A 25,387-nucleotide genomic window follows, 5' to 3' on the forward strand; every position below is an offset into this window, starting at 1 on the left:
GTTCAGTATAATGCTATTATTACTAAACAACCATATCTAAGGAAACATGGTATAAAAAATCGTTCAGATTTTAATATAATAGTATTTTATCAACGTTTCTCTATTAATAAGAGAAAGGATTGAACAAAAATCTATATATCTATAAAATTGAAAGTGTCTGTATGTCTGTGTACATTTCCCTACACAATAACTCTGTCAATTTTTAGTCTATAGACTCGAAATTTGATATACAGGGTAGTGAGATTTGGGAAAATCTTTGTAATCCGTTTTCGGCCAGAAATTTGGCTGTTAAGGGATCAAAGTTCAACGATTTGAACTTTGAGAACTCTACCAAACTCCTCCGCCAATTTTGGGTCTAAACAATTGAAATTTTAGATATAGGTTCTTTGGACATGGATCTAACTTAATAACTTGATTTGAGCCCAAAACAATAAATGTTAAGGGGTCATAATAGGGGTCAAATTTTAAAAAGATTTGACCTCTGCGGTCTCTACCAAATTACTCAGACAATTTCTGGTTCAAACATTAGAAATTTTACATAAAGGGTATTCAGAGATAGGGCAAGCTTTTTAATCGGTTTGAGTCGAAAATTTGAGCTATCAATATATAAATCTATGTATGTATGTTTGCCTAAAAGTTTTGACAGAGGCGACGGATTTTCACAAAATCAGTATAGTTTTGAAGCTCGACCCTTGAGGTGACAAATACCGAAAAATTGGCTGAAAATATTAATTTCTTCACTCTCAACTGTGTACTTTTCTACAGGGAGGGGTCGCTTTTTTTGCCGATATTTTCGAAAGTCATCCCCTCTTTTCGATTGTCTAGCCTTAATTTAAACCTACGTCACTTTCGGTTTGACGGTGGTCGTAACAGCAAAGACGTCACGTTTTTCCCCCATTCTTTTCCTTCTTTGCAGTATGGGTTCAAGCCTGCCTTCCTACTACCACTTTTTGTTTTTTCAACATACACCTCCAAACACTTGGGCAACGCCGGGCACCCATGCTAGCATTATATAAACATTTAAGACTATTTTTTTTTTTAAGTTAAAATAAGAAAATAATAAATTTGGAAAACGTATTTGTTTACATTTTAACACAGAACATTTTAAAATAGAACAAAAAAAAAAAAGAGAAGAAAATACGAATAGAAACAGTATCTCAATTTCAGCTTGAGAGTGTCTGGCTTGTACTCTGTTACCCTATGCAGATATATTTTCAAAAAGATGAAAATTAATGTAATTCAACTGATTTTTTTTTTTCCAATTAAAAATACGAACATCTCAGTTAATCTTAAATGTTTACAAACATAAAATGGAAAGATAAATATTGCATGAAAAGTATGCATCAATTACTGTTAAGTATTGTGTTTATATTTTTAATAATAATAATAATAATAAACATCATATAATATATAAATCATGAATTCATATTTTAAAAAAAGTTGTTTTAGACTAATACATATCATGAGTAACTGGACAGCTTTAAACTAGAGAATTATCTACTGTTTTCCTAACTAAATCTTTTATCCAAAGAAATACAACTTTACTTCCTGACATTTGCGCTGGAATCATGGTGTAGTATCTGTTCTATAATTGGTCAGAGGAAGCAAAATCTTTCTAAACTTGGGAGACTTCTCCACATCTAGACAGTCCATTTTTTGGAGGTGAGGGGCGGCTAGTTGGATACCAATCAGATTTAAAATCGACTTTGTGTTTAATTTGGCTCTTGTGGTGAGGATGTATGTATGTAAATGTAAGAGCTAATTAATTTATAATTAGATATTAAGCAGAAATGAATTATAACTTAATGACTTATGACTATCAATTGAAATAGTTTTAACACTAACATTTTATATTAAACGTGTTAGTTAATTTATAATATACACTGAATTAATCATTTAATAATACTAAGTGAAAGACGTTAAAACTGTATTAACATTATTTATTAGTGGAATATGGATGGAAAGGGTTATGTATGATAAAAGAAGGAATGTTAAAAAAAAAAGTAAGTTAATATATCGATGGATTTGTTCTAAGGGCTGTAACTCTAACATACTATAAATTGAATTAATTTTAACTTTTTACGCTTAAGGTAAACAATTTGATGGTAAGGAGTATTTAGCGAAATTATAAACCTCAATCAAGTGTAATCATAGGTTTAGAATTAACTAATACTAAGAATTATAATTGAAGTAGTAATAAACTTGATTACAACAGTTAAGTGAACTTAATTATGTCTGGTTTCAAATTCAAATTAATAAATAATTTAATATAACCGTAAATTGTAAACAGTTTTTTTTTTAGTTTAGTTTCGTATATGCAAACGTGTAATAGATAATAATTATTGATGTTATTTTCATAAGTCTGCATACATTAATTAGAATTAATAACTTTAATAATTATTAAATAGAACATTTTGGCAGAATATTCCTAAATTAATAGAACTTGTTAGTACGAATAGATGGGTTTAGGTACTTTACTTCTAAAATTCAAAATGACATAATGGAAACATATCATAAGGTATTTACAGCTTCTCTTCCAATTTTTGGATTTTAATAATGTCAAAACACACTTTATTTCTTTTTGACAGATTGATTGTTGCTATTTCTTCAGATGAGTTAAGGACAAAATAGATTCACTAGTTGATATAATAATTAAGTGATTGATTTTGTGCTATGAAACAGATACTGTCAAGAATTGTAAATGTCAACTGAATTAAAGGAATAAATCATAAGATGGTCAACATCATGAACTTTGGAATATAGACTTTTGTCATTCATTCCCTATATTGCTCTGTAATTACATTGAACTTCTTAAATAAGGATTGGTATATATTATAAGGGAATAAGATACATTTCCACAGCAAATATATATATATATATATATATATATATATATATAGTACTGATGTCAAAAGTTAAAAAAGAATGATTTGATTGCCATTATTGAAACCAAAACATTTAATGCTCTAACCACGTTCACTTATTTAGTGCCCCAGCTGTATTCGCTACCGTTTGAGATAAATTGACAGATAGATAAGAAAGTTATAAAATTAAACCACTTTTAGTTATGATTAGTTTACGCATGCACAAACTAATGTCAGCAAGTTGAAATGAACATTTTGCATTTCAACTTGCAGACTTCTGTATGCGTCATTCATCAATCGAAACAAAGATTTCACTTGTTGTAAACTATCCTCAGTGTATGATTACTATTTCCTGTTAATTTCGGTATTATGTGACAAGTAGTTTAAGAGTTTAGTGGTTAAATATTTAAAAACATACATACATACATCTGTTTTATTTATAAAGAGAAGGTGTGGCATAATGTAAGCGCCAACATTAATTTTATTAAAATAGGGTTAAACAGCAAAGAAATCACAAACAAATGGATTAGTAATGTTTCTATTCTTAGTATGATAGACGAAAGGTGCTATGAAGATATTATTGAAATGTGATTTGTGTAAGTATAAAGTAAAGAACCAAAATTATTTCTTCAAAAAGCTGTACTTATATACAGGCTATTCAAGATAAATTTAATAATTCTTTGATATTCTTTCATTTCAGAATCATTGGAATTATTCAACAATGGTAAAGTGCAATGGATTGCCGTTTCTATGCACTGTTGGTGGGTTTAAGAGCTTGGAACTATGAATGACTAGAAAGCACCATAATAATATTGGATAAAAGTGACCTACATCGAGATGATTCGGAAATCTTAGCTCCTTGAATACTGTAAAGGCTGTAACATATGAGCTGGAGAATTGCAACAGATGTGGAAGCAGTGGCTAGCAGGAAGAATCAGATGCTCTATGTCCACACAATGAAATTTTTCAAGAAGCTGAAAAAGTAAATGCGGCAAGATCCAGGTAAGATGATGTAGACTTTGATGAGAGAAATGGGCATCTGAGTAGCAACTTCAAGGTGCTGAACGAAAATTCTTATACAATACACAGCAGTCCTGAACAAGGTTGCATTAATTGGATAATCAATTGTGATTCCACCATCAACAAGTGTCCACCTGTGAACTTGAAAGCTCAGTCAAATCTTCCTTGATGGTTATTGTCGAGGTCCTTAGTTGACCACTAATATGCTTGCACCACCTAGACAAAAAGATAGGGAGGATTATGTAATTAGTTTTCCCTTCGTGCGATGAACTGCATGCACAAGACAAATGGCAGAAACTTTAGAATGAGACATGGTCAATTCACTAGCAATGCAAGATGCTGCAGAGGCAGTCATTGTTTGTATTTATTTGCCTCCCCACGAGAGCAAATTAGACACAAGGTCGTTTTTTAATGTGGAGAGAAGGGAGTAGGGCCATCTCCCCCAAGGGTGAACTGGTAGTGACAATTGGTATTGCTTCAAGAGATAGTGTCTGATATGTGGGGTTGCCCCCCCCCCTCCCACATATTACTTTTAGTGCAGCATCTGCAGAACAGATACTAAACTTTGATCCCGGGCCAAGAAGGCCACACAGGGACAGTGTCAGAGGTAGTCATTGTTAAAAGCTTTCAATTTCCTACAATTCGCTATGCCTGGCAAAGGAGAATTGAATGGGCGACAGATAGGTAGCTATTCCTTTGTGTTAATATTGAGAGCTCCTTATGTTTCCTCCATAAAACCACGATGTGTGCACAAAGGCAGACCTAGCATTTCCAATTGAAGATCAACCCCTGCTCAAATGGAACAATGGTGGAACAAAAGTAAACATATGACTCCATGTCCTCCAAAATAACACCATTCAGACACAACAATCTCCAGTCCAAGGTGAGACAAACTTATTCTACAATCTGCTGATGCACATACTTATGTGAAACACAGTTTCCTGCTCCTTGTCCTTAATTGACTCTAGATGTCGTTAGTATAAACTAGCTAAGTAGAAATCACAAACGCTACCAGTAATGAACACCATCTCTTTCATGAACATGTACTAACAGCCAACAACTGAAGTCAAAAAGATTTCTCAGCCTAACATCTCATGAAAAGATATAATTATAGCTGTGAACCAGAGGGTTAGAGAATTCCTCCTCTTGGCACAGAAGCATGTTGAATCCAGTGGAAAACACTCAATTACCTGAGAATGAGACGATCAAAAACTACTGTCCCAACCATCTGCGAATGTAAAAAGTGGGAAATTGTCATATTACCACATACTTCAAAGACATGCAAAAAAGCATTTCACCAGCGTTCCAATCCAAATTGCGATCGTGTTTGTTCCCCAAATGCAGTTGCAAGTATACTCCACTCAGTTCCCTGGCACAATATCAGACTTATAAAGAGCAAACCAGTTTTGAAGCTCTAATTTAAACTTGAACCCAATAGCAGACTTCAGATAGCATATAGTATGCCAAATAGTCAATAATGAAGCTTGGCTAACCACCTGTATAAAATAGAATGCGATTTATTTAACTGGATCTGAATTTGTTCAAGTGTCCTGCACAAAATGATTACATGGGTACTAAAGCAGATATTTGTGATGACCAGACAATTTGCAGTAACAAAGTTGACAATTCAGTGGCTGTTCTTACACCACCTGCCCAGGTCAAACGTCCTAAGGTCTCAACTACTGGCCTCCTTAGTGCATTTCAGTCACCTACAACTATCAGACAATCGGTGGACAGGGTATGTAATCTACAGAATGTTTTTTTGCCCTTATCAGCCATGCTGAGTGTTGGTGTATATACAGCGATAATGTTAAAGATCGTTTGAGTTGGACTCTCATCAATTGATGGGAGATTAACTCCTGTGCCAAAAAGGCTACCAGTGTTTCAGAGGTGTGTTTGATGGCCATTGCATGCAGTTTGCTACTGTAAGTTTACACTGCTGTGGTACAAATGGTCAAGACAATCTCCATCCTGTACCATGATCACATTGTGTGTAAGCATAACTTATACCATATCAATACAGTGATTTCATAGCAAGGTATTGTGTGCCCTCTTCATATAGCATATGTACATTCCATTCTGAGGATTTATTAAGAATTTTAGAAACCAGCCACTAAATATAAGAGGTGCTAATGAACCATAATCAAGTTAACTTGTAAAATGAGGGTGGAAGCACATCACGAAAATTTAAATGTCTCTGATTCTTGCAAAACTTTAGCAATAGATATTCAACATCAATTAATAAATATTTCCCAATTTCAAGTTTCTTTGGTGGTATTTTTAAAGGGTTTTTAGGGCACAACAACAATTTTTAAATATTTTAGATTTGCATTGGATTAGATCCAGTCATGAGACAACAATTGATCAAGATTCCCTGAATTTAAAGTTTTTCTTAAGACTCCTTAAACTAAAGCCTTCAATTTTAAACATTTTCTAGAATCAAAATCATGTAATGAATTTTGATCCAAATTGAAATAAGTATTTAAGATAATGTTTGATCTCAAACTGTTTTGTTCAGAGAACTAATTTTACCTGCCCTGAGATAGGTGTTTTCCATTATATACATTTGAACCTCGTCAGTACTAAATGGCTGACCATTTGAGAATACTAAGTGCTGTATTTGAAGATAATTCTCATTGACCTGCAACGCCAGACAAAATCATGGGTTGCTCTTTTGGCAAGGCCTATCACTTGGAAGCCACCCTGCCTGGGATGCAGTGAAGACATAGGAAGCAGCTTGGTTGAGATGTGCTCGTAGCAGATGAACTCATAAGTCAATGGCAGATCAAGAATTGAACAAAATAGGAATGACGTCTTTAAACAAAAACTACAGCTATCGAAAAATTAACTTGAACTCATACATAAAAATCAGACAGATGCCATCTGTAATACTAGCATAACTGGGACATACACACACACACAAAGAGTTCCTAATAAACTAAAGGTGGTGAGAAAATATTCAGAATAAATCAGAAATAGAAATGATATCTGGAAACTTATACATTCAAAGAGAAAAGATTCTGATAATTTTATATTTATGTATCTATATAAGTGAAATTGTGTGTGTCTCTGTGTGTACATTTCCCTACTAAACTACTCTGTCAATTTTCAGTCTACAGACTCGAGATTTGACATAGGGAGTATTGAGATTTGGGAATATCTTTTTAATCAGTTTTCGGCTAGAAATTTGGCTGTAAAAGGGTCAAAGTTCAACAATTTGATGTTTGAAAACTCTACCAAACCCTCCCACCAATTTTAGGTCTAAACACTTAAAATTTTAAATGTAGGTTACTTGGACATGGATCAAACTTTTTAATTTGATTTGAGCCCAAAACAATAAATGTTAAGGGGTCAAAATTAAAAAGAAATTGACCTCTGCGGTCTCTACTAAAATCACTCAGCCAATTTTTGGTCTAAACATTTGGAATTTTACATAAAGTGTATTTAGACATAGGGCAAGCTTTTTAATCAGTTTTTGGCCAAAACTTTGGCTTCCAAGGGGTCAAAGTTCAAAAGATTTTACTTTTGCGGTTTCCAGCAAACTATTCAGCCAATTTTGGGTCTAAACATTTGAAATTTTACATAAAGGGTATTCAGACATGCAGCAAGCTTTTTAATCAGCTTTTAGGTGAAAATTGTGCTGCCAAGAGGTCAAAGTTGAAAGAGTTGACCTTTGCGGACTCTACCAAATTCCTCCACCAATTTTGGGTCTAAACACTTGAAATTTTAGATGTAAATTAATTGGACATGGGTCAAACTTTTTAATAAATATATATACATGTGCATATAAAGCTATGAACAGTACATAGGGCCCAAGCAAAGCCAGACTGAACTGCTAGTATAAACATAAAGATAGGGTTTTTCTGAAACTAAGATATGCTGAGAAAAAAATATATTGGTCAGAAATAAGTTTTATCCGGAAAATTGCAGATAAAAAAAAAAAAATCACAACCTAAGTAAAAATGGGTAGTAGATAATTTTGATAAAAGGCCACAAGGATTTTTGTCACATATTGGTTTAAGTTGTTAAGAAACAAAATTTAAGTTTTGATTACTTTCTTCAATATTTTTTATTCCTACTTATTTTAAATCAGCCATAAATGAAGGAATTTGGAGAAGTTTTCACTCTCACACTCAGATCTACTATAACTGTTACTCACCTACACCACAAAGACATTTCGTAAGATTATTTTGTAACGTTATTTTTTAGCATTTCTATCTTGTGATTTTACCATGAATACTTTATATTTTTATATGAAACAAAATATGCCCATTCTCTCTCACCCTTCCATGGGATAATCCACATAATTTTCTTCCTGTTTATTCAGAATAATAACTAAAATCGAAACTCGAAAAATTGAATTTCAACTAAAAACTCATGTTATTTACTTAATTTTTATGTCAATTTCAACTAAAAGCAATGTTATATATACTTAATTTTCATATTACTAAGATATTACTACATTATTACATAAAAAGTTCTTTCATGATCCATTGATCAGCTATTTTTTATTTTGAAATGAAACTTAAACAAGGAAAATAACTAATAGTTTGGAATTTTGTTAATTATTTAAGTAAAACTTAAATTTCCTTTAAAAATTATTTTCTTTAATTAATTTTTCCACTTATCATATTTTGCAATTTTTGGATATGTTACTAATTTCGACCTGACAATTAAGTAGATAACATTGCTTTTAATTGAAATTCAATTTTTGTTATTATTTTCAATAAGCGTCATTTTCTTTTTGTTTGACCAATCGCTATGTTTATAATCTTGCCAGAATGCTCCACAAAAACGGACACACTTCTGTTTCTAAAGTCATTAAGTTTCATAGGACAAAAAAACAATAAGTTCCCTTAGACATAAACTAGCTTGGTGGCGAAAATAAGCTATGTACTCCACAATGAATTGGCCATTTAAAATAAATTCATGAGTAAAGGTCATTTGATATAGAGTAATCTCTTAAATTAATGAACGATCATTATAAATTTTGGAACATATGAGGTACATTCAATAAGTTTCCCGACTTTTTTTTGTACAGACATCTAAAATTGTCATAGACTCTTGAAAATCCAGTATGATATTGCTATACATCTTATGAGACGACTGACACATTTTTATGATTTTAGGTTCAAATGAACAGCTACAGTAGAAACTGGAATACATCCCAACTAAAGTTTGATTTTTACAGCTAGTGAATTTCAAAAATGTAATCTAGATGTGAGGACACTTTAGAAGAACAATATGTAATAAAATTCTGTTTTAAACTTGGAAAAAATACCACAGAAACATATGGAATGCTTCAGACTGCTTTTGGACCATTTTGCATGAATAGAGCACAGTTTTTGAGTGCATTGCAGCCGTAGGCAATTACTTCGAAGGGGACTAGTTTAATGTGTGTACTATCAATAACAAGGCCGATAGCCATTAGTCGTGCGCTCTCGTGTAATGAATGAATGCGTGAATGTAGGATTGACATGAAATTCTTAAAGATAAACTAAAATGACCGAAAAATAGGCTGAAATGACTTAAATAAATAAAAAGCAAATGACTTAGAATGACTTTAATGAACTTAAGGATGAATTGAATGACCTTAAGAATAACTTGAATGCTTAAAAAATAACTGGAATCCTTCAAAAACAACTTGAATGATCTGGAGAATGACTTGAATGGCTTTGAGACTGATTGGTTGTAAAGTGGGTGATCATTTTACATTAAATTAATACAGAAAAGTGATCCCTCCACTTTATATCACAAAGTTATAAACATAAGTACAGCATGTAGTAAGAACAGATACTACACTTTGATCTTGGCCAAAAGGCCAAGAAAAGGGTATTTATTTGCTCCCCCACCGAGCAAATTAGGCACAAGGCCGATTTTAATGTGAGGAGTGAAGGGGAAATGGGGACCAACTCCCCGGGGAGTAGGGGAGCTGGATAGTGACAATTGGTATGAAGGATTGCCCCTACATTGACCAAGGTCTTATATGTGGGGTTGCCCCCACATGCCAAAAGGCTAAGAAAAACTTAAAAAGCTAAGAACAGCATCTATTAAGAACAGACCTTTGATCTTAACCAAAAAGGCCAAGCACAAAAGTGTTACGGACAGACGGACCGACAGACCGACGGAGTGACTTATAGAGTTGCTCGCACGCAACTAAAAATGCCCATACAAAAAGTCTGGAAACTTACTGAAGGCACCTCGTATATTTTAAAATATACGGTAAGATTAAGACATTTATTTTGTTTTTATAAATGTTAAGATTTTAGTGGGTGCAGACAAAGATTTTATTTAAAATTTATTTGTATGAACCAATATTATGACTTTTGGAATATATATTCTTGGTAACTTGGATACATTATTTTTTATTTGCAAACTTTACCATCTAGAGACATCCACCCAAACTCTTCCTTGCCCTCAAAATTTTAAAATAAGTATGATACAAAAAGTCTAATAGAGAAAAGAATTGCTCAACATCAAATTTTGAGTTATATTGAGTAATACATTTTTGAAAGAATTGGTGTATGCATGTCTGTCAATATCTATGTGTTTGGTAAAATTCCTAAACTATTGAACATATCATTATGAATTATGGAATATGTATGTAATGTAATGCAAGCACATTATCATTTATTTTTAACTATAATATTTGGGAGGTGGGGTAGCACTGAAAGCGTACCATACCCACAAAGAACCAAAAAAAAAAAAAAAAAGCATTAAAATTTAAAACTAATATTTATTGCTAACAACCGCCTTCAGATAGGCACTCTACCAGTGTATATAAATATATATAAAGTTATGAAAATGGCAATTAAGCTACGCAAAGTTTTTCACATTACATCCTTGTAAGGACTCCTCATGCTAACATGGATGGATTTAATCTAACTGGATGCTTATATATATATGTGTGTGTGTGTGTGCGTTAATTTTATGAGGATGGAACATGCAAAATTCTGTGTAGCTTAATTGCCATATATATATTCATAACTTACTACCTAGCTCTACTTACGTATTGAACACTGTTGGAAGTAAATACAAAAATTGGATACATAAAATATTATATCTCCTTATAAAATTTTATGTTGATACATGAAATAACAATAAATATAATTATCTGTACTTAATTGGCATTGCCTGAGAGGCTTCATTTCTTTGGGTATTAAAACTTTATATGATCCGCTTAACCGTTGGGTAATTAAAGAACTGAGCTTGGTGAAAAAACTGAGCACAAAAAATACAAGGTACGATCATGTTTCATCCTCATATAATCAAAGCTGTAGTTATGCGACAAAACATCTAACGCAGACGTCAATTTGACAGATGTGAAATGCCAAAACTGTTAATCTTAATAATGTCAGACAAATGGCAGAAGAAAAGACATCAGAAATAATGGCGCAGAAGATTACATTAAGGTCATCACGAGTGAGTGATCAAACATCAAATGACATTTGTCAATAAAAAAGCCAGTAAATATGTATTTTTTTTTTTTACTTTCGTTCCTCTTAAAGCAAAGAATTTACATATGTTTAAGGCCTAATCAACTGTGACCCAATGGGTCAATATTTGTTATGTATATTATTAAATATTTATGCACTACTAAAAGTCTGATGTTTTTGCTTGTCAGCATGCAAACTTTTCAAGTGTACATGGATATTTTAGATGGTAGACGGAAGGGCAAATGATAAGAAAAGTGGTGAGAAGGAATGGAACGATGCAAGTACGAGAGAATCAGAAAAGAAGGGAGAAGAGAATGAGGATCTGTTATGATATTACCAGACAGGTTCAGATTTGGAATTTCTTTTGTGATGTACACCTCTCTCATTATCTACCAACACTTCTCTTATTCACTTCTCATCCTGTCATCTAAAACTTTCATGTATACATGAACAGTTTACACAATAACAACTACAACGCTAATGTAGCATCGAAATTAATACAAGGATAAAAAATAACTTTTATGATTCATCCATTTTTGTTGTAACAAAGTAATTTAAATTCCAAATCATCTGCTTCACAAATGACAAGTTAAAATCAAATTAACAAAGCTATGGACAGGGGAGAAGGTACACTTATAGAATCAAGTGGGAAGTAAAGAAATCCAACTGTCTCTAACTTGCATCATCTGAAAAGAATAACAGACTCAGGAGTTGATTAAAAAAAAAAAAAAAAAAAAAATGACTTCAGCCCCTCCAACTCATAATAACTGATCTAAAATCTCATCATAAAATACATCTGGTGTATATCTTTACTATTTTTACATATTTATATTTTTTCTGTAACATCACGTTATTTCTTACAATATTTTTTCTAGTTAAATTAATATTATATATCTACCAATTTTAATCACTGAAATTAGTTTTTAAATAAACTAGCAAATATGTTTGCTAGAAAGGGATGATTATATAATTGTGAAAAAACTATATAATACATAAACGCAATAAGAAACCTAAAAATGGGTAAAAACACAAGTATTGACAATATTTATTCTGAACATTTGAGATAAGGATTGATAATTTGTATTATTTGGACTACTGTTCTCATCTTGACCATTACTCTCACATTTCGATTAATCATGGTTGACAGCACAGAGCAGGCAATCATCATGGATTTGTTCCAAATTCCATACAGATAATCAGCTTGGAGAAAGTTGAAGGTTATATTGGCTGAAACGTTGTGTGCACAACATTCAAGATACAAACAGTAGTCTGAATAATTCAAATTTCGGAATAAACATGAAGTTTCAAATCAAGTTAATATATAATCTTTTCAATGGAATTCTAGAAAAATGAATGAATTCTTCAGAAGTTTAAAATACACCATATTTAGTAATTACAATATTCAAGATCTTTGTGCATATGACTTTCTTATATATTATTTTATTTATTCATTTTTTTTTTTGAATCCCTTGAGATGAGGCTCCATAATTTGTGCATTCATTCTTTTGTGTACTATTATCATCATCTTCACAGTTGTTTCACCATGTTTCGGCCAAGTCATCTTCTGGTCTTCTTCAGGTGATTAACCGCGGTGGGATAGGACTGCTGAGTCTTGTAACTGTATCCCCAATAATTGCTACATTCCATAGTAGTTGTCTCACCATATTTTAATCACCTGAAGAAAACCAGAGGATGATTTGGGGCCCGAAACGTAGTGAAACAACAACTATGAAGATTAGAATAATAGTCTGCAAAAGATTGATTACACAAATTATGATTTTCTTGTATAAGAAAGTGTAAAAAAAAAAAAAAAAAAAAGAAAAGCTGAACCATCAAGAAGATGACATGATATCATGTTCTTGAACATCCAGATCAATCAGTCAAATAAACTAGTGAGACACGATGGTTGAGAAAGAGTTAAAACATGAAAATCATTCTGCAATATGTGGGGAAAACACAATAACTTTTTTTTTGTAGACGTCATTAAATTTTTTTATCATAAAAATTTTGCCCTTGAAAATATTTCTTTTTCAGAACACTCAAATTATTAAATTAATTTAATTTTATCAAGTTTGTAACAAAATTCTTAATAAAAGGTTTGTTAAAGTGTAGTTAAGAGGATCAATGCATAAGGGTTAATACCACCTGGTGATATCCTTCCATGGGGTTCTCCACTGGTCCCTATGCACTCGCAGTATGTGAGGAGTCTTGTAGCACTCTTGTGAAGCTAACCTGTAGTTAGCCTCCGACAGTTCTTATGTGCTAAAGAGTTACACCTTTCATGAGGTAACCCTGTTAATATGCATAGACATAACGCAATACTTCTAGAGGAGTCAAACTTTAACTAAAAAAAATCCCCTATTTACGGGTATTTATTGTGACGATCAACAACTAGGCGCTTCTGTCAGAAAATTCCCACATGCATTTGCACCAGAAAGCGGCAGTTGCTTATGATATTTCTGTCTCAGGACATATTTGTTTGAAGTAGCCGAATGGTATTGTATTATCTATGGCACATGCAAGTGTCACAAGAGTGTAAAACTGAAGATTCTTCACTCAAATTTTCATGATACTTCTTCCATATAACAAGTGCAACATATAAAAGGATAATTACAAAATAATTATATTTCTTTTCAACAGAAATGTGAAAAAGTACTTATAAGGGGCATTCAATAAGTAATGCCCCAGGCCCCGTCTCATAACAGTAGAGCAACAAAATTTGGCAGAGTTATTGGCCTTTCTTGAAATAGGAACTACTAGTATATGGCATAATTACGTTAAAACACCGGTTCCTGTCAGATCACCGCAGTTAAGCAACGTTGAGCATGGTCATTACTAAAATGGGTGACCAATTTGGGAATTCCAGACGCTGTATGTAGGAGGATGTTGACACCTGCCTGCAAGACTTGCAAAAACTAACGGGGATATACATACGACTAGAGATCGCTTGTGAATTTCATACTCCAATGGAACACTCTCCTTTGGAGGAAGCCGGTTAAACCCAAATAGGGTTAGTGCCGTTTGACACAAATACACACACAGGAACTACTTGAAATTACACATTGCTCTCTTCATTTAATGCAGCTCTGTGGAGACAATTTTTATAGAACACCACAGGTTGGTCTTCTAACATAACATGACTTTGGAAATCAAGACTGCATGATCTGGAAAACATTTTCCTTTCAAAAACAACTTCATGGCTGAGAAGAGGTCAAAGTCAGAGGGTGCAAGGTCAAGAAAGTAGAAGGATGAGGGAGGATTTCATAACCACATGCCTCTGCTTCTGATCTGGCGACATGTGCATTGTGGACCAGCTAGATCAAACAACTGGAAGTGAGTTAGAGGCATTATTTATTGACCATATCTTGTAAAATGTATCACTAGTATTGTATTTTGCTTTCGCAATAAATGTAAAATATTGTAACAGGTTCTTATGAAGGCAAATAAAAGTCATCTTACACTTTAATTAATAAAAAAGTTACCACATGCAAAAGCAAACATTTCTTTGAATGTTTACAGCTGACTACAACAGCAGAGTAAAGAACAGAAACTAAAATGCACTGCTGGCAGATGAAGAGATTAGGTTTTGAAATAGTCCTTATTTACTTGTCTCCCCATTAGGGCACAGTTAGACACAAGGCTAGTTTTTCATGTGGGCAAATCTAGATACCTAAAAAAGAACATTGCTTGGGACAAATAAAAATTGTTTCCGTCTAAAAGGATTTATCCACCACTGACTAAGGACAGAAAATATAAAGTGTAACATTAGAACAGATACTAGACTTTGCTTCAGCAAAAAGACCTGTGGTTACCTGCATGATGTGAAAGCCTTTAATATAGAACACCATGGTTGGGCAAAAAATCTTTCATGTGATGAAGAGGACTTTATTTTAAATTTGTTAAAAGAAAACATTTTGATTGCAGTGTGACAACTTACATATTAGCATGCATTTTTTTTTGTTGTTGTCCAATTCAAAACATTATTTTGTTGTTATTAACGTTTAAACAAAAAAAAAAAGAGAGAGAGAAAAAAAGAAAAATTTTCAGCATTTTCTTCTTTTATTTCAAGAAAGGTAAAAACTATACAACTCAATTATGCAATTTATGGAGAGAAAAAAAAGAATAAAAGCTGAAACACATAAAAATAATTTGCAAACTTTTATGCTAGAAATTTTGGGCTGAAAGATGTTTGATAATCAGATGAAACCTTTGAAATTGATAGAAATTCGATCATTAGAATAACCATTATCTTAATTATTTTTGATTTAAGTTGTGGCTTCAAACATTTTTTTTTTTTATAGCAATCATCAAGGCCAATAGCCACTTAACGAAATGGGAATGATTACCAGCTAAAAAATTAGGAACACTATGAGAGTACTAACATTATGATATATTTGTTTGAAATAGCTGGGTGGTCTTGGCTAGAGTATTCGAGTAATAATTTAGTAAGTCGTCTTAATGAACAAGTTTTTGTGATCAGAGTTGATAATATCATTAAGTGTGAAACTTTCCGTGTATCGTTTGACGTCTCTCTCAAGCTGCTCAGTATTTATGGCTTAACCAGCCAATCATATTCTTGTGAGGAACAATCCAGATGTATTCATATTCATTACATAAGTTACTGAGATGGAAGCACTATGGAAGTACTAACATTGACCGATGGTTTGAACTGCGTATGATTACTTATGGGGTGATCCATGACAAGAATTTGTTGATACTGGATTTGAAGATGACCATATTGGATCATATTTAAATACAATTTCATATTTAAATGTCATAGGAATACAGTTTTAAGACTGAAAAGTGTATATTTAACATCGTCATACTGCAAATCATAAAGAAATCAAAATGTGCTACAACTTATATCAACTCAGTTTTCAATGAAAAACGCGATATGGGGTTGGAAGCTAATTCTCTAATAATATATAGGTATCGTTCAATCTCAGATAACTATGAAGTCGTGTCTTAAATACTTATTCCGGTACAGCATTGTTTTGTTGATGCTGTAAAGCAGAGTTGGAATGAACTCGCCAGAGCAAAAATCTTAGGTAATTATGAAGGGCAGGGCACCCTCAGCCTCAGTGGAATGATCCATTGAAAACGCAAGCGCTGATATGCATAATTCAAGTGATGTCACAGGAATTGCCAGAATGTTGTGTATACAGCCTACAGACAGTTCTCCACTATGCTTCTTCTAAACTAGATACCAATACATCAATACTATATTTTCAACTTAAAAAAAAACAAAAAAAACACTGCCTTTTCAGGCTGCATTTAATACAATCTTTGTTTTTTGAGACATTCAATTATTCATTTAAAAATTGAAATTAAAATACAAAATGATCATCTTGTTATAATAAAAACAAAATGCGATACTAGTTTGTAATCTGTTGTAGATATACTATTATGTTCAGACATGAAAATCATAATGCCAAGCAAGTGACCTATATTCATCAAGTCCAGCTTGCTTCATATAGAAATTTTGATAAAATTTATGTCATAAAAAAAAAAAAAAACGAAATCTTAATCTACTGATGTTTGATTTGATTTTGTCTTTATTTTATGTTTTTTTAATATTTTGCAGGTCGTTCACTTTTCCATTAATTGATGGTATAAGTGCGGACAGAATAGCAGTAAGAAGGAAAGTGTTTTAGATACCAAACAAACTTGCTTTAACAAGTTTGAATTTGAAAAAAAAAAAAAGCATCAGATAATCTCTATATTCAGTTTAAGGTGGTAATTTGTCATATCAAGGTTTCTGTATATGTTCTAAATTTATTTTTTTCAATAACTTATTTTTAAGCGTTTTTTTATTGCCACAATTGATTTTAATAAACATTTGCCACTTAAAACTAAAAAAAGAAAAGGCATATCAGATATATATATATATATATATATATATATATATATATATATATATATATATATATATAATCTGATATTTATATTGTATGGATACATTAAACAATATTAAAGTTCTTCATATCAATATAAATCTTGGTCATTCCTATTAGTTTTAAATTAGAATTGATCTAAGAAAATCCTCTTTTAGCTATAACCTAATTACATTCCTCTTGTATTTATTTTCTAGAATTCAAAGGTTTTTTTTTTTTTTTTTGCACAAGCAGAAATTTTTTTTCTTTTACTCAGAGGGTTACCACTTATCAAGAACTGGAGGCCAGTCAAGGATAAGGATTAAGTGTTAGGTAGATGGTGAGACAAAATAAGTCACAATGGAACTTGGATAAGGCTGGATAACTTGAAATTACAACTGTTGATGTATGCACCATAAGCATTTTTGATATAATGCATAATTATTACATCAATATTATCCAATAATTTAAAATTAGTTTTAAGAAAAACTAACTTAAGAATGTTAATTAGGTGTATTTTTATATATGGAAATTGATTTTTTTTTTAATTTTTTTTTTTACAGTGATCACCACTTATCAAGGCCCGGAAGCCACTCAGGGATAAGGGTTATTGCAAGTACATTACGTTAGTGTGGAGATTTGATGAAGTGTTTACTTAAGGGGGCGGTTCATTAGGAATTTGTTAACGTTGGACTTGAACACATCCAAGTTGCAGTCCGGTGGGAAGCAGGCAGACGGAACAGAGTTCCACAGGCGTGCAATTCTAAGAAAGCAGCTTGTTCATGGAATCTGCGTTTTGATTTAGGCACAGATATGGAGTGGGGGAAATTTTTCACAGTGGATTCAGCTAGACGGGCGTTTTTCGTGAAAGATTGGCGGGGGGGGGGGGACCAGAGATTGGAGTTCAGACGAGCACCCGCCATGGAAATAACGATAAAACAAGGATAGGCTCGCAACGTCTCTTCTGTGGGAGAGAGGTTGCAGGGTAGAGAAAAGGGCATTCCCCACTAAGCCACAAAGTCTATTTTGTACTCTGTCAAGGCAGGATAGGCTGTTTTTAGCAGCTCCTGCCCAGATATGGCAACAGTATTCCATCCTTGGACGTACTTGGCTTTTATATAGATAGAGAATTGCATCAGTAGTGAGATATCTTCTGGAGCGGTAGAAGGATCCCACCATCTTTCCAGCGACCTTGGCAACAGACTTGATGTACGTGTTCCATTTCAGATCATGAGTAAAGGTCAAACCCAGAAGCTTGTCAAAACACGGGGCCTCACCCAGACGAGAGCCATCCATCACAATTGATGCCAGATGGGGATCAGAGCGTTGATGATGTAAGGATAGGAGTTTGGTTTTGGATGCATTAAAGGTAACCAGCCACGTCTTCCCCCATTGAACCACGCGCTCAAGATCAGAGGAGAGAGAATCAGAGAGAACTTTGTCATTTACAGCCTTTGATGTGTTGCCGTAGATGGTCGTGTCATCAGCATAGATGTCAACGAATGATTTAAGTATGTGTTTAGGGAGGTCATTGATGTAGATCAGGAAGAGAGTTGGGCCCAGGATTGACCCCTGAGGGACTCCAGCATTTATATTGCAGGCCTCCGATTTTTGTCCATCTACCACTACTCTTATGAGCCTATCGGAGAGAAATGATTTAATGATTACTAATGAATAGGAGCTGTATTGGTGCTGTTTATTTATAAATTACAAAAACTATGGTATTTTTAAAAAATAAAACAAAACCTGTAAGTATAAAGTAAGCATTTTTTTTTAATATTTAAAATTAAAACTGGATAAAAAGAAAGACAAGAACAAAGAAACAAAAGATGTTTAAAATTCTTTTAATCCCCTGGTATTTACAATTTGTCTTTCCAGTAGGTAATATTCCACTTTTTGTATCCATTAGATCTGTGTTAAGAATTGTTAGATGCTTAACATATATTACGAAACATACATCAATTACTATTTCAATCAATAAAATTATAAATGTTGTCCTTTTTTTCTTTTTCTTTTTTTTTTTTTTTGTAAATATAACATTCACGTTCTCCCCTAACAAGGCATGTCACCACTTGGATGTAAAGGGCTACTATTTGGGTCCATGCCTAGGAAAGATTAACAAGATGTTGGTTTACATTACATTTAAACTTGTGCATATCATTACAGTAAGGGAAGCAGGTAGCAGGAAGGGTATTCCAAAGTCTAGTTGTTCAGGGAAAAAACTATTAGAGTAGAAAGCTTTCTAGCATTTAGGGACCTCAATAGTGAAGGGGTGAGATTTTGTTGCTCAGCAGGTTTGTTGGAAATATGTACGTCAAGGTGACACAAGTGAAACGAGTTCATCAGACCACATTCCATTAAAATATTTGTAAAACGGGCACAGAGATACAACATTGCGGTGATGGGAAAGGGGTTAGAGCTTAGTTGACAAAGTGGGATATATTAGATTGAAAACTCTTTTTTTGGACTCTATCCAAGAGAGAGAGGCTAGTGATAAATGTACCAGCCCAGATGTGGCAACAATACTCCATGCATGGGCGAATGATGGCCTTGTAGAGGTACAGGATACTCCCAGGTGTGAGTAGTCTTCTAGCTCGATAGAAGGAACCCATCTTCTTTACAGCAGCATTCGCAATATCCTCTATATTTGTTCCAGTTCATATTGCCTGTGAATATTAGGCCGAGGAGTTTGAAGGAAAATTTCTCAGGTAGGGTGTTATTTGTCATGGATATTAGTGGTTGGAGAGGCGTCTTGTAGTTGTTAAAGAAGAACAGCTTAGTCTTACTAACATTAAATGTTACCATCCATTTGCAGCCCCATTCCACTATGGTCTAGGTCATTTTCTAATGAATCAGCCATTGTCTTCGATTTGTGTACATCCGTTCTTCCCTCGTGTATGTTATAGAGTGTTGTATCATCAGCAAATATACCCATCTCAGACACAATATTATCAGGAGGTCGTTAATGAATATCAGAAATAATAGTGGTCTAAGGATCGATCTCTGAGGCACTCTCACATTAATATTATGCTGCTTGGATATATGTCCATCAATGAAAACCTGGATAGTCTTATTTTCTTCTGTGGGAGAGAGGTTGCAGGGTAGAGAAAAGGGCATCCCCCACTAAGCCACGAAGTCTATTTTGTACTCTGTCAAGGCAGGATAGGCTGTTTTTAGCAGCTCCTGCCCAGATATGGCAACAGTATTCCATCCTTGGACATACTTGGCTTTTATATAGATAGAGAATTGCATCAGTAGTGAGATATCTTCTGGAGCGGTAGAAGGATCCCACCATCTTTCCAGCGACCTTGGCAACAGACTTGATGTATGTGTTCCATTTCAGATCAGGAATAAAGGCCAAGAAGGAACTAATTATATTTAGTACATGTTGTTATATTGTATGATTTAATTTTCATTAGCAGCCCTTCGTGCAAGACTTTGTCAAAGGCCTTGGATATATCAAAAGCTACAGCCATGGCTTCACCAGCCTTATCCAATACATGGTATATGAGTTCAGAGACCTTTCAATTTTTTTCTAGACAGAAAGAGGCAGATTCAGACCAACATCAGATATGAATGTACAACTCATCAATGTAAAGTTCTTTAACAAAATGTATTGAAATAAATAAAAGAATATAAAAATCTTTAAACATTTCGTAAAAAGGGATTGAATAAGTATTTTTTTTTTTAATATTTAAATCAACTTTACAAATTTGAAAAATGAAACAGGGTTTATATTTTCAAAATGAGTGACACTTTTCATTAACGAATTTTAGATTGCAATATAGATGCCAAAAGAAAGAATTCACATCTGAAGGTTCAAAGAAATGTTAATGGTAAGAACAAAACTATGATTTTTTTTAAAAACAATCTTATAAATTAAATATTCATAAACTTTTACAATTCCTGAAGCATAGAAGTGGAAGATTGTGGACAAATTGGTTTAAGCTGATAATTGGTAGAATAAATGTAAAAATGCTGAAATAAAAAAGCAATACAATTATTTTGTTTTTATGGAAATTGCTCCAGACAAGGTGTGAACCCATTTGATGTAAGGAGCTAACAAAAACGAAAGATGATGATCGAAAAGATAAGAGATGCTTATTGACCTTAGTCTTGAAAAGACAAAGGTTTTAAGTAAAAGGAAAACAGCAGAAAGAGAGTTTCACAAGCCTGCAGTTTTGGGGAAGGAGCTACTAAAATGCTGTATTACAATCAATTATGAAAACAACTAATTGATGGAAGTCAAACAAAGTCAAACGAACTCGAAGAAAAAAGCAGGGAATAGATCAGATAATTCTCAAGAACAACTGGCATAATAGTATACACAATAAAGACTGAGACTAGCAACATCAAGTTTGACAAAGAGGTGTCAAAGAAGAGATGGTAGGGCCAATTAAATTAGTAATACCACACCATTCTTTTTTCTTAAGACCGAATAAACTCAAATCAAGCATTATTGAAAAGAGCATAAAAACAAAGAAATAATATCTTTAGTTTTTTTTAAATCAGTCCATTAGAACTGGAGTTATGACCATTCAAAATATCAAAAAACATGTGGTTCATTGGACATTTTGCCTTAAATCAGTCCTATTCAAATGCAAATAAGCTTATGACTGAAAATGGTAGGAAATTTGCATAATTTACAGACGAGCACACCTTTAAAAAGCTGTATCTTCAGATTTTTTTAAGGTATTATGATGACATTTTGAAGATATAATACTATCAAGGTTCAGTTGGCTTTATTTATGACCATCTCACTTGGTAGCTTGCATACTAATTAGCATATTTCAGTTTCGTTTTAATGGCTTTAAGTAGAAACATCATAAAAAAACAGCTAAGAAAAATGGCAAGTAAGGCTTTATCATCATAAAAAGTATTATTCTATCATTTGTCATTATAACATCATGAAAAATCCAAGATGGCGACCAGGAAATCCAAAATGGCCACCACGACACGATTCAAAGAAATTATATACAAAATATGGCTTGTAGCATATCAAATTAAAGGAAATTTTGTACAGATCGGAATTGTTTTCAAGTACATTAAACTAATCATCACAATTAAGTTTCATTTTAATGGCTATAGTAGAAGCATCATAAAAACAGTTAAAAAAATGGGAGGTAAGACTTTATCATCATGTGAAATATTATTCTGATGGACATTATCATTTGTCATCATTACACTATTAAAAATCCAAGATGGCAACCAGGAAATCCAAGATGGCTACCACGACACAATTCAAAGAAATTATTAACAAAATATGACTTGTAGCATATCAAATGAAAGGAAACATATTGCAATCATGTTTTCAAGTACATTAAACTAATTAGGGTAATTAAATTTCATTTTTATAGCTTCCAGTATCTGTGACAATTTTCAGGTGAATTTCTACCACTATTTTTTATAATTTTTTAAATTTTTAAATCATTGTCTAGATTTCAAGATACATTGCAGCCATTTTTTCTTGTTCTCATGTAACGCTCGTCACTACTTGTTTTTTAAACAGAATAAACATTTACAACATTAAAAATTTATCAAGGTAGGTAAAAGAATAACTTGCCCTTGGTAACATTTATTTGTTATATATTTTTAACCACTTTTTCATACCTCTGTGGATTGTAAAACAAACCCAATAAAAGTTATTCTTTTTCTTAACTGAATAAGTGGTTTGTGTGTTATAATTCATTTAAAAGCATGGTCATTGGCGGCCGTCGGTTATTCTTTTTCAAAGAATTTATTTCTTTAAAATAAGGCTCTACATTGCGAGTGAAACAGTCGCATTTGCAAGTGATTTTTCAAAGTGGCAACTAGAAATAATGAAACATGGCGATTGCATTCCTTTCACTGACAATCTTCCAAAGCTCACTACTGAGTGAAAAATATCTTTTCAACTTTTTTTTTTTTTTTAAAACAAACAATTATTTAAACAATAAAAGTTTAATAGAACAATAGACTCTTTTTTTTTAACGAAGGCTGTTTTTAAAAAAACATCTGAAGAAATTAGAATGTTTATACCTTCAAGTATCAACATAAAATTTGTTATGTACATAATCGTCACAGAATGAATATTCCATATTCCAAAAATCACGTGGGTTTGGCTAGTAACTTTTCTATTTGGCTAGTAAACAAAAATATTTAGTTGTCAAAGGTCAACTAAAGATAAATTTGTTCATAGAGCCCTGTAAAAAAATATTCTTTTCCTGTCCATAATTAAAAACTTACAGTGTATCACAAAAGTGAGTACACCCCTCACATTTCTTCAAATATTTAAGTATATCTCTTCATGGGACAACACTCTCAGTATTTTGTGTGGCCACCATCATTATCCAAAATTGCCTTTACTCTCCTGGGCATGGAGTTTACCAGAGCTTCACATGTAGCCACTGGAAGGCTCTCCCACTCTTCAATTACAACATCGTGGAGCTGGCAGATATTTGAGACTCTGTGCACCTCTACCTTTTGCTTGAGGATTCCTCAAAGATGTTCTATTGGGTTCAAGTCTGGAGACATGTTTGGCCAGTCCATCAGCTTTACCCTCAGCCTCTTCAGTAAAGCAGCGGTTGTCTTGGATGTGTATTTTAGGTGATTGTCATGCTGGAACACTACACTACGACACAGTTTCTGGCGGGAGGGGATCATACTCTGCTGCAGTATTTGACAGTACATGTTGGAGTTTATGTTTCCCTCAATGAAATGTAACTCTCCAATACCTGCAGCACTCATGCAGCCCTAGACCATGACATTCCCACTACCATGCTTGACTGTAGGCATGACACACTTCTCTTTGTACTCCTCACCTGGTCGCTTCCACACATGTTTAAGGCTATCAGAACCAAGCAAATTAAATTTCATCTCATCAGACCATAGAACATGGTTCCAGTAATCTATGGGCTTTGTTGACATGTCTTCAACAAACTGTTTGCAAGCTTTCTTGTGTATTACCTTCAGAAGAGGCTTCATCCTGGGGTGAAAGCGATGCCCACCAATTTGATGTAGTGTGCAGCGTATGGTCTGAATATTAACAGGCTGAGCCCCAACCTCTTTTAATCTCTGCAGCAATGCTAACAGCACTCCTATGCCAATCTTTCAAAGAAAGCATTTGGATGTAATGCTCAGTACGTGTGCTCAGTTTCTTTGGACAACTTACCCAAAGCCTGTTCTGAGTGGACCCTGCTCTTTTAAATTGCTGGATGATCTTAGCCACTGTGCTGCAGCTCAGTTACAAGATGTTAGCAATCTTCTTGTAGCCTTGGCCATCTTTATGTAGCACAACAATATATTTTTTAAGATCCCCAGAGAGTTCTTTGCCATGTGGTGCCATGATGGAACTTTCAGTGACTAGTAAGAGAGAGTGTGAGAGCTGCACTACAAATTTGAATACACCTACTCCCTATGAACACATGGCATAGTTATGCTAATGAGTCACATGACGTTTTGGAGGGGAACAAATGCAGTACTCAATTTAGACATTTAGGGGTGTAGTTTTTTTTAGGATTGTAGTTTCTTAGGGGTGTACTCACTTTTATTGCCAGGGATTTAGCTTTTAATGGCTATATTTTGAGTTATTTTGAAGGGAAAATAAATTAACTCTGTTATATATGTTGCAGACAGACTGCTTTTCATTGTGTCAAAAAATTATTTTTTCGGTGTTGTTCCATCAAGAGATATACTTAAATATTTGAAGAAATGTGAGGGGTGTACTCACTTTTGTAATACACTGTATGTTTTCTTAATAATAACAAAAATAAAATGAATACTTTGTTTGTAAGTTAGTTGACAAACACTTGTTTACAGATTTGTTTGTGCTCATCATGACGCACAACAATTCTTATGTTTATATGTGTTTGTCACTATTTCCATTGACTCATGCATAAGAAGCTTTTATCCAATTCTTTTCAAATTGTAGGACAAAAGAAATTAATATATTCGCTATTAAATAGCGTTTGAACACAGTTTCTATCTTTACTTATCTTTGTACTACAAAGTGTTAACTTTGAGATGTTTTATCTGCGACTTGAAAATCAAGAACTACAAAAAAAAACAAAAAAAAAAAACAAAAAAAAAACAATGTTCATTGTCGGTTATTCTTTTTTAAAGAATTTTTTTTTTGAACATTCTTTTCCTGTCCATAATTAAAAACTTATGTTTTCTTAATAACAAAAATAAAATGAATACTTTATGTTCGAAAGTT

General features: G+C 33.2%; 1 protein-coding gene and 1 pseudogene across 1 annotated transcript in view; both read right to left on the minus strand.

Annotated features, from left to right (window-relative positions):
* The window catches only part of LOC145277008 (cleavage stimulation factor subunit 3-like), a 220,897-nt gene that overhangs the window by 91,586 nt on the left and 103,924 nt on the right, over window positions 1-25,387 (minus strand). The gene's annotated exons all lie outside the window — the stretch shown is intronic.
* Window positions 9,580-9,718, minus strand: LOC145277179 (U2 spliceosomal RNA; annotated as a pseudogene).

This window comes from Euprymna scolopes, chromosome 5 (genome assembly GCF_053919585.1).
Source record: "Euprymna scolopes isolate OS-2025 chromosome 5, ASM5391958v1, whole genome shotgun sequence".
NCBI lineage: Eukaryota > Metazoa > Mollusca > Cephalopoda > Sepiida > Sepiolidae > Euprymna > Euprymna scolopes.